This window comes from Podarcis bocagei (genome assembly GCF_964188305.1).
Source record: "Podarcis bocagei genome assembly, chromosome: 2".
Taxonomy (NCBI): Eukaryota; Metazoa; Chordata; class Lepidosauria; order Squamata; family Lacertidae; genus Podarcis; species Podarcis bocagei.
Genome location: NC_138126.1, coordinates 27,994,708 through 28,012,681, shown reverse-complemented (window position 1 = coordinate 28,012,681; position 17,974 = coordinate 27,994,708). Strand labels below are relative to the sequence as shown.

Genomic DNA, 17,974 nt, shown 5'->3' with positions numbered 1-17,974 from the left:
TTGGTCTGAAGGGTAAATCAATTCCTCAGATTTATGCATGGCGCTTTCCTAACTGAAAAAGGAGAAGCTGTCACAAGAACTAGTGATGGGTAGATAAAGCTGACAGATTAAAATAGGCCTTGGGGGATTATTTGGGGCTGATTCATACAAACGCTAGGTGCCTGTCTGCACAACCTTTTTAACCTCTTCTTACAGCGCCATTTTCTTTAATCCATTGGCACCAGTGTGGGAGAAACTGTGGCTGAGGCATTTTTTTTTAGATTGTGTTGAATTCAATATGCAACATGTAGTTTGGTCCCCAATGAGACAAGCCAGGTCCAAGTGTTTCACAAATGGACTGAACAGAAGTATGCAATTTTCCACATTGTTTGTGGGCTTCCCAGGCTCATCTGGTTGACCACCGCTGAAACCAGGTCACTGGACTAGGTCAGTCTGTCCCAACCTGTTGCCCTTCAGAGGTTTCGGATTACAACTCCCATCATCCCCACCCAGCATTTGCCGGGGCTAATGGATATTGTATTCCAAAACATCTGGAGGGCAACAGGTTGTGAAAGGCTTGACTTTAGCCTGATAACAGATTGATATGTTATATAGCTAGCTAGCTAGCTAGCTAGCTAGCTAGCTAGATAGATAGATAGATGATAGATAGATATACATTTTTATTGGTTTTTTTTATCATTTCCAACAATCATTTAACATAACTTCTTATCTTATACAATATTTAGACTTCCGTCAACCACTTCTGAAGATTTACCGTTCTTTATCACTTGTTCTGCATTTCTTAATTTCTCTATTACTTTTAATTGTCCTTCACTAATAATTCTCATCATAATCCTTCTTGCAATGTTTCAAATAATCCTCCTTACAGAATTTCTTGCAATCCTACTAGTGTAATCTGTTTATTACAATTGCTTTTCAAATAGTTCAAATATTTACTCCGGTCTTCTAAGAATCTCTGATCCTGCAGGTGTCAAATCCTTCTTGTTAATTTGTCTAACTCTGCATAGTCCATTAATTTCATTTGCCATTCTTCTTTCGTCGGTAATTCTTCTTGCTTTCATTTTTGTGCACACATTGATATGTTCTTATTCTATACCTGGAATACTATGTCCAATTCTTGTCCTTATGTTATTATTGCAGAAGCCATGCATTTCCCCCACTTTGTATCTGGCCACTATTATGGCGTAAGCCACATTGGACCAAGTGAGACTTTCTTCTGAGTAAACACGCACTGCATTGCACCGTAAAAAGTTCTCACACGACAAAATTGCTCCATCTCACAACACTGCGGCCTTGCTCCATCGGGCTTAGCTGTGTATGAGCTACAAGGATAACTGTACCTGAGAACGGATAATTTTTCTCCTTCCCTAATACGTCTGGAGATGGATATAGTTATCAAGAGATCTTTTCATCTTACAGATTTATTTCTAGTATGGGATATCTTTTCAGACTGAAAATTATTTCTCCCTCTGCTAATAATTTGGTAGTGGATCACAATAACCTCTGGGCTTTTTGATGAAAATGGCAATTTGGGTGTAATGGGTGTTATATAAGTTACATCCAGCTCAAATAAAGCAGGAAATATTACATTAAATTGTTATCGCTTTTTAAGAAAAAGAGGAGAGGAAATAAAGGGGAGTTCGGTTTTAATGTAAAATCCCTTTCACTGCTCTGCCACGGTGTAAGTCGTTTTCTTTAAACAAAAAACAAGTATTGCTGTGTTCTGCTCAGAGATTTTTAGATTAAATTTCTTCTATTACAGGTAATAATTAAATTATTCTGAGCTCCGTGAACTTGGACTTAGTTCAACAACTGGGACATCCCTTGGTCCTAAAGTTTTTATTTGGCGCTATAAAAAAAACCCCAGGATCACAGGCTGACATAACGTTTCTGTAAATGATTTGTGAAAAACAGTGGAAAATTGGAATCTCAGGCCTGGCTTATTGCTCCACACCTTAGAAATAGCTTAGGATAAAGGTGATGTGCAATAATAATAATAATAATAATAATAATAATAATAATAATAATAATAATAATAATTTTATTATTTATACCCCACCCATCTGACTGGGTTTCCCCAGCCACTCTGGGCGGTTTCCAACAGAACACTAAAATACAATAACCTATTCTATTAAACATTAAAAAGCTTCCCTAAACAGGCCTGCCTTCAGATGTCTTCTAAAAGTCTGGTAGTTGTTTTTGTCTTTGACATCTGGTGGGAGGGTGTTCCACAGGGCAGGTGCCACTACCAAGAAGGCCCTCTGCCTGGTTCCCTGTAGCTTCACTTTTTGCAATGGGGGAACTGCCAGAAGGCCCTCAGAGCTGGACCTCAGTGTCCGGGCAGAACTGTGGGGGTGGAGACACTTCTTCAGGTATACTGGGCGGAGGCCGTTTAGGGCTTTAAAGGTCATGGGAAACACTTGAGGTTCATGGGGGTGACGTTACCATAAATGGCTATAAATCTTCTCCCTGCTATGCATGACCTGAGCCATAACGCCAACAAGGAAAAATACAACTTCAGTCTTGCTGTTCCCATCATTCTAGGATAGCAACGAAGTGCACAAAGTTCCTTCTTGGATTTTGGGAATAAATAACTTAAGGGTGCAATCCTATACACCAGGGCTGGCTAAACTTCAGTCTTTCGGATGTTGCAGACTACAACTCCCATCAGCCTTAGCCAGCGATGAGGGGAATTGTCCTCAAGGTGTAACTGGACCACAGCAAGTTGGCGGGTGGGATGGGGGAGGCTTAGATGGTGAGGAGAGAGACCAGTAAAATGCAGACAAGCGTTAGGAGGGCAAACACCTTCACGTGGAAGGCATTTGTGTTGTTATCCAGCGGCTTAACTCAAAGTAGAAAACAATAACAGTGAAGTACAACTGAAGCTATTTTATTGACTGGCCATTTTATATTCTTGCTTTGAGTGGTAGAAACGACCTCTTGTCACCCCACTGCTGTCTATCAACAGCTAATTCAAATTGGTTAGAATACCTCTTGCTTCAGGTAGTATTGATCATATTTACTTTTAAGCCTCTGTGCTTATAGGAATTGTGCTGCCCCCCCTGAAAATGTGGAGAAAACTGAATTACCTTCTCAATTAAGCAAGCAGAAACATCAGTATCAGAGGTATGGCTTTGAACATATTTTCATGGGATTTGTCCAGAAAAGTCATCTGCTTTTTCTTCTCAGATATTGCTCCGATGCTGCCGCTCGCGCCATTAAAGCTGGTTATTCTGTGCCTCAGTATTTTATTGAAATTCTTTAGGCACCAAGGCCTCCTACGATACCTGCGAAATGAAATTACCCAGTTCCTCCCCGAAAATTTATTTAGCCTCAGGTAGAGTAAATAAAAGCAAAATGAAGTCAAAGTTTTTAATATAGTTCACTTTGCAAAGCCCTTTCACAGCGCCAGAAAATTACTTCAGCACCACAAACTTTTTAAGTGCTTTTGGTCAGGCCAGTGTTTTATCAAATGTCCTTAAGGGACGTTTCATACCTCTCCCCCCCTCCCTTCAGACGTACACCCAAGACAAAAAATGTAAAATGTGAAAGCAATACTCTGTGTTTGTGAGCCACACACTAACCAGGAGGTATACTCATGATGAGGAATACTCATCAGGAGGCTGTGATGGGCCTAGCGAATGTACGCATGGATTTGCCTCTCTGTTCTGTGGGATATGGTCCTAAGGGATGGGATCCAACCTACACATTTTCCAACATGGCGGCAACTATCCCTGGTTGTAGGAGAACTTGGAAACCCGGTGTTCTTTGTTGCCTTTAGTTTAATGATCTGCACCATGGATAGGCAAACTAAGGCCCGGAGCCCAAATCTGGCCCAATCGCCTTCTAAATCCGGCCCATGGACGGTCGGGGAATCAGTGTGTTATTTACATGAGTGGAACATGTCCTTTTATTTAAAATGCATCTCTGGGTTATTTGTTGGGGATAGGAATTCGTTCATTCCCCCCCCCCCAAAAAAAAATATTGTCCGGCCCCCCACATGGTCTGAGGGGCAGTGGACCGACTCCCTGCTGAAAAAGTTTGCTGACCCCTGATGTGCACTCAAGTAGTGCTGATTGAGGGTGGAATGAATGCAGGGCATGCCATAATAATAATAATAATAATAATAATAATAATAATAATAATAATAATAACAACAACAACAACAACAACAACAACAACAACAACAACAATTTTTATTTATACCCCGCCCTCCCCAGCCAAGGCCGGGCTCAGGGCGGCTAACAAGCAATAATAAAAACAAGTTGAATGCATACAATGAATGAATATGGCTAATATAGGTCATCCTGCTGAACAGAAGCAGCTGTTGCACTCAAGGAACTATTCATGAACAGTGCCCAGAAACATCTACTGTTCCACAATGCAACAGCACCTCACTTCTGAAGCATGTGACTCAATTGTTCAGATGGCTGCACTGGGCAACTGCTGCACCACCACTTTCTCTATCACCTTACCCAAGAAGGAGGTGTTTGCAACCAACTGTATGAGCCATAGGGTTCAAGGAGGGTTTCTTTAGAAGTAGGCGCACTGCTGGCTGCTATGGGGCAGCAGGTACAACTCCATTGCATAGCGATGCATTCACCACACTCTGAACCCACCTGGCCAAACCCTCTGAACTAGTTTTCACCAACCATGACAGACAGGCATAGAGAGAGCAAGAAGCTGGTCGCATCTTTGCAAGGCTCCTGTCCACATGATCAGTCCCGCAGACCATGGGAAAGGACTGCATCCATCATGTTGTGAAATGGGAAACTTGCTATAAATCTTCCAAGTATGTTTATGAAAAAGGGAATTGCCAACTCCACTCAGGTATCAAAAAAAGAGTTAAATGTAAGAAACTACAACCCAATCCTTTAATTAGTAATTAGTCATGTGGAAGAAGTGCAATGGCAGATCTCTCCTCAATTAATATTTCCCTGGTATTAATCCATTAATATTAATGAAATAATTTATACATGACTGTCTCGTGGGGGGATCTTGAATCCTGCGTGGGGAAAAGTTAGGCTGGAAAATCTTGTACTATGCTGTACTTTTCACTTTCAAGGCAGAAATGTTATTGTAACTGTGCTGACATGGCATAATATTTTACTTTGTTAGTCTGCGTTAATATTGAAAACCCAGGGAAAAAAAGACATTACTTCACAGCACTTTCTTAAATCAAGTTATTTTGTACAATAAATGTCTAGGAAGGACTCACTTTAGTTTTGCCTTGAGTGCCTGTATTGTTACTACCATGTAGCCCTTAAGGAAGAGCAAGGAGCTCATAGATCAATCATAAGAACCTAAGGCCAATGACCCATCTAGTTCTTCTCCTTCTCCTCCTCCTCCTCCTCCTCCTCCTCCTCCTCCTCCTCCTTCTTTGGCGATCAAGCCGAGTAAGATTGTCTTCCATGAACAAGGTCTTAACAGTGAGTCCGTAAGTGACTGTGGAGGCCAATTCTGGATCCACATGTCCTTCCACAGTGGGGACATAGGTTTCCGGGCAGGAGTTGATCATGGTGAGGGTTTGCCAAGTGTACTTTCCTCTTAGCACGTTTCTCCCTTTCGTCCTGAGTTTGAGCATCTTCAAAGTCCATGACACCGCTGTTCTCCAATTGGAGCACTCACAGGCCAGTGTTTCCCAGTTGTCGGTGCTTATTCCACATTTTTTAGATTTGCCTTGAGAGAGTCTTTTGTTGACCACCTCTTTTGTTGTCCACCAGCATTACGCTTTCCATTTTTAAGTTCGGAATAGAATAGTTGCTTTGGAAGATGATCATCATGACCAGTCCAATGAAGCTGATGTTGAAGAATTGTTGCTTCAGTTGCTGCAGCTTCAATGACCCATCTAGTCCAGCATCCTGTTCTCACAGTGGCTGACCAAGATGCCTGTGGGAAACTTGCAAGCAGGACTGGAGTGCAAGAGTGCTCTCCTCTCTCTGGTTTCCAGCAATTGATATTCAGAGGCAGAACACAGCCATCTTGGCCAGTAGCTATTGATGGCGATTACTCAACTATAGTGCAATAACTGACACCTTTACTCAGAGGATAAAATTGTTTTGGGATAATAAGTGTCCTCCTTTCCACGGCGAGAAATGAATTTTAGTTGGTGCTTGCATGAAGAGGATTCCCATGCTGTTTGTTCTGTCTGCATGTTCTTGCCAACTGATGTTGCGTTAACCTAAGTTGGAATGGGAGAAATCCACAGCAACCTGCCCCCCCCAGCCCTTCTGCCTTGAATCAGAGGGTTGCATGGAATGCTAGTCCTACTCAGAGTAGACCCACCGAAATTAATGGGCCCAACTAACTTAAATCCGTGGATTTCAGTGGGTCTGCTCTGCACAGGGTTTAGTTGGATACAATCCAGAGACGCTATGTTGAAAATAGCTGTATTGAGCAAAGCTGGAAATACCCACAGAAGCCCTTTTCCGGCATTCATCCATGCACAGTGAATGGATGGTACTCTCTGCACCTACCTGTGTGTGCACATTACACACAGGAGACCCCACAGATGCTCTTCTGAAATCGCACAGGTCACATAGAGGCCTGCTACGACTTTCCCCCACCCCGCATCCTCACACTGCTCAAGTCAATCCCCACCTAGCAAATGCCAGGAAGCCACTGCTACTGCTGCTGTACCCCTCATCAAACACCACTGCTGGTTTGAAGGCCCAAAATGCTGCAGAGACTACTTGTAGGGCAGGGAGCAATGGAATGTCCCATTCTGAGGCTATCGGAGGCTAAGACCACTGAAACAAGCCTCCCAGCTAAGCAGGGGCGGAGGAAGGGGTGTGCGGTGGGTGCGGGCCGCTCCGGGTGTCACCACTGAGGGGAGTTACAAAATGCTGGGTGGCACTCACCACGAGGCCTGCAGCGTGCCTGAGCCACATGTCTCACCTGGGAGAGACGCAGTGGCTTGGGCGCATGCAGTCTCCGCGCTGCCCAAATGATCCACCCGCTGCCTCCCCCTCAGCTGTAGGGTGGCTGCGTGGGAGGAGGCAGGCAGACTCTGGAGGCCCCGTGGTGTGCCCCGCCCCTATGGGCGGCTCGCCCCACCCCCTGGCCACGTTGTCCCAGGCGCCCGAGCAGCTTCCTCCGTCGCTGCAGTTAAGACAGCGACACAGTGTTATTTCATCTGAAGTGGGTGCAAGGGGTCCTCGGCAAATCTGCCTGGCTACAGGATTTCTAGCGAATTGCTGCCAGCTTCCCCCATTATTCCTCTTTCGCATGATTTCTGCTGACAGCAGTTCACATGTTTTGCAGGAAAATTGTTGATTCTACGAACGACAGCAAAATTATGTGACTTTATTGCTTGTCTGTAAGGTGCATTTGGAACAGCTGCTTGGAATAACGATGATATTGTTCAAACATCAGATGATGATTTACTTCTTCTCTTCCCACCTCCCACCCTGAAAAAGGAAAATCTCTTAAAATATGGTGGATGGGAGCAGTCTGTATTAAATGAATTATGTGAGTTGAAGCTAATCTCTGTAATGCAATGGATTCTTAACCAACAGAATTTCTTCCCTTAAAGCATTTTGTTATTGCAACATACGTCTTAGTGTTTAATACCTAGGCCAGCCATATTCATTTTGTTGCTAGGGAACTTTCCTGGTTTTGTAGCTTCAAATGAAACGCTTAAGGGTACACTTGGAGTGCCATTAAGTGGGTTAGATTGCTTGGCAGCCATTAATAATAATGAGAGTTATTGCAGTTGTCTGTATGCCGCCTTTGCAGCTCTGAAAAATGACCTCATAACGCAACTTGTTTTTTCCTTTATTTGTGCAAATTCTTTAATCAACTTTTTGCTTTTAAGGTCAGGAAAAACCCTCCACTGAGATAATAGAAAGCTGCAAATAATGTTGAGCAGTTTATTCAAATCTGGAATGTAAAACCCCTGTTTTTTGTGTGAAATGGTTTCAATGGCTGCTGAATGGGCTTGTAAGGGATTCAGACTGTGGGGACAGTCTCAGTTGAATGTGCTTTTTAAAACAAAACAAAACAAAAACCTCCTATTAATCACATGAAGATATGAAAATACTCTTGGGACTGGCCTGCATTCCTCTGCCCTGCCAATCTTTTGCATGTTTAGGAGCATGCTTGAACATTGCATTAGAATCAGTAGAATCTGGCCTTCTTTAGGTTTTAACTACTACTACTACTACTACTGATTGATGATTGATTGATTGAATTTATATGCCGCCTTATACCCGGGGTCTCAGGGTGGTTCACAGAATAATAATAATTTATTCTTAATATGGAAGCAATAAGGCATTTAATCCTTGACAACCTACCATGCATGTTTGAAGACTAAACCTTTTAGCATTTATCACTGGGAGACAAAGTGCTTGGTCTCAGTGGAGGTTTGAGGAGAAACATCTCACTGAGTCTGTATCCCGTGGTTTTAGCAGTGAGCACGTAACAACGCCTTCATATTTGTTCTTGTCAAGAGGCAGCAGGGTAAGGCATGCTATGTGTGTATTACAGTGCACACAAAGAACAAAACCACTATTTGCACAATCAGTTTTCAGGGTTAACCACCCATAACAACCTGTAAGCTCACTTCAGACTGATTTCTTTACCCATTCAAGGCATGAACTAGATGTTGAAACGAAGTGAAACAGAGTCATTGACCTCTGGCGAGATATGGGGCTCTTGACTTGCCTGTTCCATCCCAAGATAAGTGATTTTTGTAAACAATAGGAGTCTTGGGTGACTGGAATCTACAGATCCATTCTGAAACGCAGTGGTCTTTGCATTACATTAGGTAGTCAGCAAAGCAGTCTGCTGGAACAATGAGAAAATCCATGTCTGTGTGTTGCTTTCATCTCATGATGGCAATCCTCTGATAATTAACTTGCCAAACCTTGGTTTTGTTAACTCCTCACGTTTCTCATTGTTTCTTGAGACTATCCTGTTTTTTTTTAAAAAAAGCCAAGGTTTTTGTCAAAGTTATTACAGAAAAAAAGATCTACATGACGAAAAACTTTAGGCATAAAAAAATAATAATTCTCAGCACTTGGTCCTTAATGATTTGTTCAAATATCACTATGGTATTATTCATATTGGGACGTAGAATTATGACTCACAAGGGAAGGGATTTGCAATGAAATCAATAGAGTTATTACTGAGTTTCCTGCTGTTACAGACCCACACTGGTGTGTCATCTCTACAGCCAAGTCATAGCTGCCTTGAGCTTCCTTGTCTGAGGAATATAAGCTGGAAGGCATATATTATAATAATAATAATAATAATAATAATAATAATAATAATAATAATAATAATAAGAAGAAGAAGAAGAAGAAGAAGAAGTCATATGACACATGGAAGAAAGTGATAGAGGTAGTCAGTGGTCCATGTAGTTTGATTTTCTAAATACAGTTTGCATTCCAGAATAGCAAATCAGGCATCTACCAGATTTCTGGTTGGAGAGTTTACAGCGGTACCTTGGTTCTCAAACGCCTTGGTACACAAACAACTTGGAACCCAAACACTGCAAAACTGGAAGTAAGTGTTCCAGTTTGCGAACTTTTTTTGGAAGCCGAACGTGCTGCATTTTGAGTGTTACACACTGTTTTGAGTGCCACACTTTCATTTTGAGTATTACGCTTCTGATTTGAGTGTTACGCTGAGGTCTATCTGTTTTTGCAATTTATTTTGCATTTTTGTTTTTGCTGCACTTTTTGTTTTGTTTTTGTGACTGTGTGGAAGAACCCAGTTCAGCTACTGATTGATTGATTGATTGATTGTGTGACCGCAGTACATTGTTTATTGCTTTCATTTTATGGATCAATGGTCTCATTAGAGAGTAAAATTCATGTTAAATTACTGTTTTAGGGGTTGTTTTTAAAAGTCTGGAATGGATTAATCCATTTTGCATTACTTTCTATGGGAAAGCGCGCCTTGGTTTTGGAACACTTTGGTTTTGGAACGGACTTCCCTGTACTAAGGGAAGATTGCGGCAAATTCAGCCCCTCCCTCAGTTTGCTCATCTTTAGTTCTCTAAGGTACTTTACAAAGAAGTGATGCAATTACAAGCTGTTAAAAAAACGGCATCACCATTTATGTTGGACTCCTTGAATGTTCAAGGCATTTCATATACGTTATTATAGTAATCCTTACAACAACTTTGCCTTATTCTCATAATTTTATACAGGGGTGGGCTGGGTGAGAAAAGCTTGCCTATAGTCACCTAGTTAGTTATAAATATTATTGGTATTTTTACTTATTCATCATGTTATATCCAAGTCTCAAGGTGATGTAACAGTAAAAGCAGACAGTGCAATTCAATAGGACACACACGTTGACTAGATCACATAATAATCATGCCCCTGCCAACAGCCTAAGCATGATCACTATTAAAATTAACCAGCAAAAGAATACCCCCTCCCACTGGCAACAGTGATGGACCATTAGCAAACAAATGGATGAGAAAAAGAGAAGAGTCTGTACCTGGTGCTGAAACTGTGTTAATGTGGGCACCAGGTGAGTCTCTTTGGAGAGAGCATTTCTTAATTTTTTTTGGGGGGGGGGACCTGCCACCTGCACATTTGTTCTGTGGCTTGCAACTGAAGCAAAATACGAGTACACATTCTTCCATTTTTAGTATTCTGTTCTGGCTTTCCAGACAGTTGTTGAAATACTGGCTCCTCTTTACTCCGTTTTCCTGCTGTTTCGTTACCTGGAAATTTTTGTATTTTATGTGATATTTCATATGACATAAAAGCTGCTTTTGGATACCCCGCATCTGAAGGCAGCTATTATCAGTTCTTGTAGTTAGTTCTTATAGTACGCTGGTTTGACATCAACTGATAGGAAGTGCCTACAGAGGATGGTGAATACAGCACAAGATATCATGGGCTGTCCCGTGAATACACTAGATGACATTCCAGAAGAACATTGCCTCAGGAGAGTGAGGAAAATTCTAAGGGATGATTCACACCCTGGCTGGCACTTTCTTGATCTCCTGCCCTCGGGCAGAAGATATAGAAGCATGATTAGTCACACCAACAGGGTAAAGAACAGCTTCTATCCGTGGGCTGTTAGGTTGCTGAATGAAAAGAGGCAACTGACTTTTGGGTTTGGTGGGTGTGCGTCAGTAAATGGGGGGAATTAAGACTAAGAGAGCTGATTAGGGGGTGCTTGTGTAATCTCACTGTATACAAGTTGTACAAGTGACAATAAAATATTTCATCATTCATCAGATTAGTTACAGGGATGAGAAACTGGTGGTCTCCCAGATGTGTTCTTGGACTCCAGATCCCATCAGCTCCAACCAGCGTTGCCAATGGTTTGGGGTGAAGGGAATTGTAGCAATACAACATCTGGACAGTCACAAGTTCCCTGTCTCCTGATTCATTGGCTCAGAGTCAAACCATTTTCTATATCCTGTTTGAATTAAAATGTGCTGTACTCCTGGTGCCAAATCATATCAGTTCATGAGCACAACTCCATCAGGAAACATGAGTTGTGACTCAGTAGTGAGGCACCAAATTAATGCCAACTGACAGCAAGCTTTTCTCTGTCCAGGTAACTCCATGTATATTAACCAGAAAATATATATATACAGAAAACAGAAGCCCTGTTGTTGTGTAGTAGAAATCGAAGCGGATTAGAATTCTAAGATGCCTCAGGATTCAGGTGAACTTATAAAAGGAACTTTCTTCCATTCAATCTGTTTACTTATAAGTTGTTTTCCTTCGTGCTCTGTGGGAAAATGAGTTTCCACTGTATTTTTCCTTTTACAGGTGCTCCCCATTTTCATCATGCCAATAGGGCTTTCTCAAATGGCTCCAAAGATTCTGTAACTAGTTATTTATGTACTTAAATTCCCAACAAGGTATTTTCAGACTTGGGAGTGATTTGTGGAAACATTCCCTTAAAACTGCAATGTGTGTTTGTGTGTGAGAGTGTGTGAATATGTGTGAGAAAGAGAGCGAGAGAGCGTGAAAACACTCTCGCTTGGAACTTAGGTTCCAGTGAATTATAGCAGTCATTGCCTCAAAACGTGTCCTGGCTCCCACTCTGATACGGTACTCAGACTTTTTCCTCAGTGTATTTCCATACTAGAAAGGGGTTGACCATGTTGGATTTCTGCCTGCCACACAGCTGTTAAAGGTACAAAAAACTTGCTTTCCCACAGAATCTAGGGCCCCTGGCATCAATACTGCTTTACCTGCCTCTCAGTGGCCTTGGGCTCAAGTGTGACTGAAAATCATGCCCTTCGATTCCGTTATGACACCCAACTGAGGAATGGCTGAGGTCTGTTTGGCAACACTTTGATGTTGCTGGTCTGCCTTCTTTATAAAAGCTTCTGGAACTGGTTAGTTTAGTCATAAAACTGGCTCTCGTTTCTGCTGGTTCTTCTTTTTTATCGGTTGGTTTAATATTAGTTATGTTGTGTTTTAGTTTTTCTTGTTACATTTTTACAATTATGGATTTTATACTGATTTTTGGTGCTGCTCTGACATCAGCAAATGTAGCGTATACATTTTAAATGAAAGACAGGTGGTTTGCCCTTCAGTCCCGGGAGCATATAATTGCAATATGTGGTTACTCAGTTGTGGGTAACCACTTGGGAGGACTAAAGTGCTCAAGTCACGATTGATACCCATTTGTTTGCTTTATTGCCTTGAAGAAACAGAAAGCGCCTGGAATCTGCAGCTTGGACTGCAAACTCCAGTGGCAAAACTACAGGATAGAATCATGGAATCTTAGAGTTGGAAGGGATGCCAAGGATCATCTAGCCAGCCCCCTGCAATGCAGGAATCTCAGCTAAAGCTTCCATGACAGATGACCATCCAACCTCTGCTTAAAAACCTCCAAGGAAGGAGAGTCCACCACCTCTCTGTTGGGAGATTCCATTCCACCGTTTGTTGCGACATGGGATTGTTGCGTGTCACATGTCTGTTTACTTTCCAGCACAGATTGCTGGGTCCCGTGAGCGGAACTTCTGCTTTGTGTATTGATTTTGTTTTGAGTCTCCGAGAAGACGGCAAGGAGACACGACATGTTTCTTTGTTCTGATTTATGTAAAATAAATCAGTAGTTTTAGTATGTATCTACAGCCTCAAGCCTCTTCTGTTGTGCAGTTTACTCTGCTAAATAAAGTGTGCTCAAGTCAGCAGGCTTGAGTCGCTGATTTACGTCGGAGCCAGAGGTTGATGTATCTCTGCAGCAGCAAGGCTGAGAGGGAGACGATCCAGCTGGGGCCAAGCCGGCTGGCCTATCGACCCCCAGATGCCGACACTCTCATGGGAGTCTGTTCCACTGCTGAACAGCTCTTACTGTCAGAAAGTTTTTCCTGATGTTTAGTCGGAATCTCCTTTCTTGTAACTTGAAGCATGCTCCCTCTTCCATGTGACAGCCCTTAAGATATTTGAATATGATGTTTCTTCCCACAGTGAGCAAAAAGCACTACGTATGTGTTCCCATGAACATGTGATTATTTATCACTATGGCACATATTTCATTGCTCTCTCTCTCTTTTAAAATAGACGTTTTAATTTATATATTAAAAAAAATAAAGCCACAAAGGCATTTTCCAATATTCAATCATTTCTCTTTGGTCTTCCCCCCATCCCTCCATGGTCTCCCTAATTTTCCAAACTGTTCTGCATATTATAGATGTTACTTTTATCTTTCCGACCCTGTTTTCAGATGTAAATTTGACTGCTGTTCTTACTCTAAAGCTACTTGCATTTTAACATGTTTACAACAAGTTTTTAAATTCTGTGGCACATATTTCAAGGTAGGCGCCTGTGATGGGATGATGAGCTGCTTGTGTGTAAAATCCCTGTCCCTCAGAGTTTGGTTAAGTCCGCAAACCTCTGTCTGTAACGGAGCCCCTTAATCATGGCTCCGTCAGTCGCTGGCAGATTCCGACAGTGGTTGCTTCCGGAATCTCTTCCAACATAAAAGCTCCTTAACGGAAACGCGTCTTCTGGACTCTCGGCATGACAGTTTCCGGCGAGGAGTGGGTGTCCCTATAGGAGGTCCTGAAACCTCCCCACTGTTTTCGCTGGACGTGTCTCTGAGCCATCCCTCCTGCTCACTTTCCCTCGGAGCTCCTCCTCTCCCCCTGCTGGTTCCCTCTTCAGCTGCTGAGTCTCTCCCAACCTCTGTGAGCCCTTCCACCTCCTGTCCTTCCGATGGCAGTTCCCTGACAGCGCCTAATGAATGAGACTATCCTTGTCAGGTTTAGTGGCAAAATGCCATATCCACCTGGTCCCAAAACAATAGCAAACATTGTAGCCGTTATTATGATGGCTAAGAATTGTATACTGTGAAAAGGGCGGGCTTGTTTTTTCTCAAGGCTTAAGTTGCTCTTTAACTTTTTTCAAGGAGGTGTTCATCTGACCTGTCAGCAGTAACACCATTACAGCCAACAAGTAATACTGTTTTATAGGAGGACACCAATTCCCTGTATACCTGTGAAAGAACAGGCAGAGTCACAATTGTGGCTTTTGCTTGACATATTTTTACCCAGAGAGGTGAACTATTGAACTCCACGAATACTTCTGTTGTCAAAGCCGCAGATCTCTGAATTTTTAGATAATAGCGCCCTTCGTGACTTGCTAATTACCCTTTATGACAGTCTGCTTCCTCCCTTTTCAAAAAAGAGAGGCTTTTAGGAATTAATTTTAATTGAGGAATACAATGAAAATTCACAAAACACAGTGGTAACCCTTTTGAAACAGTGCTTGAATACATTTTGAAAAACTGCATAATGCCACCTTGCCACTTGCAGTAATCCTTATATTTTATATTAGATACTGAGGAGTAAAAATTAGGAGCACTCAGAATAGTGAAACAACATAGGTGACTGCATAATGGGAACCTTTTGACCTTTTCCAGTTAAAAGTATTTGAACTTATGTGGTGTGGTGGCTAAGTGATATTGGATCATTTCTGACTGAGGTTGAGGTTGTGGACAAAGTGCCTGAAGAATGACCACCTGCCTCCTTGTCCCTTGTCCATCTTGGCTTCTGAGCTATAGGAGGTTGACTAGATGGGTCCCAGGAGTAATTAATGCTTCACTGGAGAGGGAGAAGGTACGATCTGTGCCTCCTCTCTAAGAAGACCTATCTGAACCCAGAAGTGTTAAACAATTATTGCCCGATAGCAAATATCCTAGTGATGTATGGAAGTGAAAGCTGGACCATAAAGAAGGCTGATCGCCAAAGAATTGATGCTTTTGAATTATGGTGCTGGAGGAGACTCTTGAGAGTCCCATGGACTGCAAGAAGATCAAACGCATCCATTCTTAAGGAAATCAGCCCTGAGTGCTCACTGGAAGGACAGATCCTGAAGCTGAGGCTCCAATACTTTGGCCACCTCATGAGAAGAGAAGACTCCCTGGAAAAGACCCTGATGCTGGGAAAGATGGAGGGCACAAGGAGAAGGGGACGACAGAGGACGAGATGGTTGGACAGTGTTCTCGAAGCTACAAACATGAGCCTGACCAAACTGCAGGAGGCAGTGGAAGACAGGAGTGCCTGGCGTGCTCTGGTCCATGGGGTCACAAAGAGTTGGACATGACTAAACGACTAAACAACAACAGCAAATATCCACTTTCTGGCCAAGGTGCTTGAGAAGATAGTGGCAGTCCAACTTGGAAGAAGCTGATTACTCAGATCTATGCAGAAGATGCAGTGAGCTGCAAAGTTCAGAGAACTGTGAATCGTGGACGATAGCTGTATTCTGGTGGTACGTTGTTTCAGGCAGTGCAAGTTCAGCTTTAAACGTAAACTGAAGCTAATTTCTCCCCTATTTCTACAATAGAACAGTGTCGAGGTGAACAGAGAAATGAATATTTTCTCTCATTCTCCCTCACACACTACAAGATCTTGGGATAAGCCAAAAAAGGTGATTGGTATTATGTTAACTTTTGACAAAAGAGACTATTTATGCATGCAGTGGAATTAACAATTCATTGCCTCAGAATGTTGAATTACAGAATTATGAAATTATAATTCCCAATTCGGTGGTTTCCAAGGAGTTGCGATATCCTTTCCCTTAGAACTAACTGAATTCATTGCCTTAAGAATGTGTCCAGGCTCCCCTTCACAGATGCAGAGCTCTCAGTCTCACTGGCTGCGCACATGACCAATATGGTACACAAATCTGCCTCTTTTGGATAAGTGGCTTGTAGGAAATGTCTCGCTTTGTTCTAGAACTCACTCACCATTTTACAGGGATTTACACTAGACAAATCCTTTCTTCAGATTTTACTGTGAAATTGTTGGCATTTTAATTGCATCATTGATTTCAAGGGGATTTGTATAAACATTTCTAGCTCTTCTTAAAAAATGCATGTCAACAAGAGTAACTTTCTGGTTTTATTCATGTGTTCTGTCTGCTATTTCTGTCTCTCCTTTTTGACATGCTCTCCTTGGAATTTAGCGCCCTTCATTTCTTGCCCTAATGCTGGTAATGTCTCGGTGTGAGGAAGGTGGTTTGAGTGCAGGCGTTCAGTGCAATCGTGGAGGGTGTGATTTCTTTGGCCTGCTCTTTTAGTCAATATGTTGCTTTTGATGGCCGCTTAACGACTGCATGATAGCTTCCTCTTTCTTTCCCCCTCCCTCTCTGTTCTCCCCAAGGGAATGAGCTTTGATGCTTTGCGAGATTCTCAGCCTAATGCAAAGCAAAATGGTCAGATTACTTGCCACTGCTGCCTGCTCCTAAATATTTACTCAGATGAGTTGGCATCTGCCTAATGTATTTGAATATCCATAGTCAATGAAGTTGTGCTCTTTGCATCTTCAGGGAGGATGCTTTGTGCCTCTGTTTTCCGATACTTCCCGTTAGCACAGCAGGAAGCTGGATGAATGGTTTGTATGGAAATGTTTTTTAAATTGCTTGGATTCAGATTTAATGCAGGTCAGAATATTACTAGCAAGTGGCAACATGGATTCCCACCCTTTCTGTTGCTTCTCATGCAAATGCTCCCCTTCTCTTTAGAGAGCCTGTAATACAGTAAATCATTTTTATTTTTATTTTTTACAAGAAAGCGCTTGCAGTGCCATGTTCAGCAATGCTTTGGCTATGCTTGCTTTGCATGCTTGAGTTCAAGTCATGCTCAAAAACATAACTGCCAAAGTATCTAGGGGTCCAGCGAACCACACATGAAAATGGGTACCACATATGGACTTCTCAGTATCTCTTGCTACTGGACCAGGAACCATAAGAACTTCCTTGCTCAGTGTGATTCCCCCTGGATGTAGCTCGACTCCCAACTCCTACCAGCCACGGTGGCCACGGATGATGGGAATTGTGGTCCAGCAACATTTGGAGAGCACTGCCTTGGCTATCACATCCAACAACTTTTCATTTTTCCTCTCCTTGTACTTTCCCACTCCAGCTGGTCACTAGAACTCGTAACTTAGAAACGATGGTGGGGGGACAGTAAACAATGGGGTTAGAGGAACAGTTTAATATCCAGCGATTTCAGACCTCTCAGGTCCTTCATCAGGAAATTAGTGACAACAGAAAGAAAGAGGAAACAGCATAAACATTTGTATTTGAAACAGAGGTCCGGAATGTGTTGAATATTATACTTTTTCTCCTACCTCTTTTGCTTCCTGGTTTCCCCACCCCCGCCAATTTTTCCTGGGGTTTCCCATTTTTCTGCAACTGAGAAATGATACTTGAGGTGCTGATTTTCTCCTTTTCCCTAAAATCTTCTGGAACTTAAGCTTTATAGCAGGGACTGCCTCATTTCTATTGTTATCTATCATCTATCTATCATCTACAGTATCTATCTATCATCTATATCTATCTATCTATCTATCTATCTATCTATCTATCTATCTATCATCTATCTATCATCTATCTAGCTATCATCTAGCTATCATCACTCATGTATCTATCTATATATATATATATATATTTGCTTTCGTAGATTTTCACGGGTACAGGAATGCAGGTTTTGGTGTTTTCGGGTATCTTCCCGTGTAAGAGTTGGGGTGTCTAGG

At 42.2% G+C, this 17,974-nt stretch overlaps 1 protein-coding gene across 8 annotated transcripts in view; it reads left to right on the top strand.

Annotated features, from left to right (window-relative positions):
• Positions 1–17,974, top strand: part of FHIT (fragile histidine triad diadenosine triphosphatase) — a 1,070,670-nt gene that overhangs the window by 418,073 nt on the left and 634,623 nt on the right. The window lies entirely within an intron of this gene.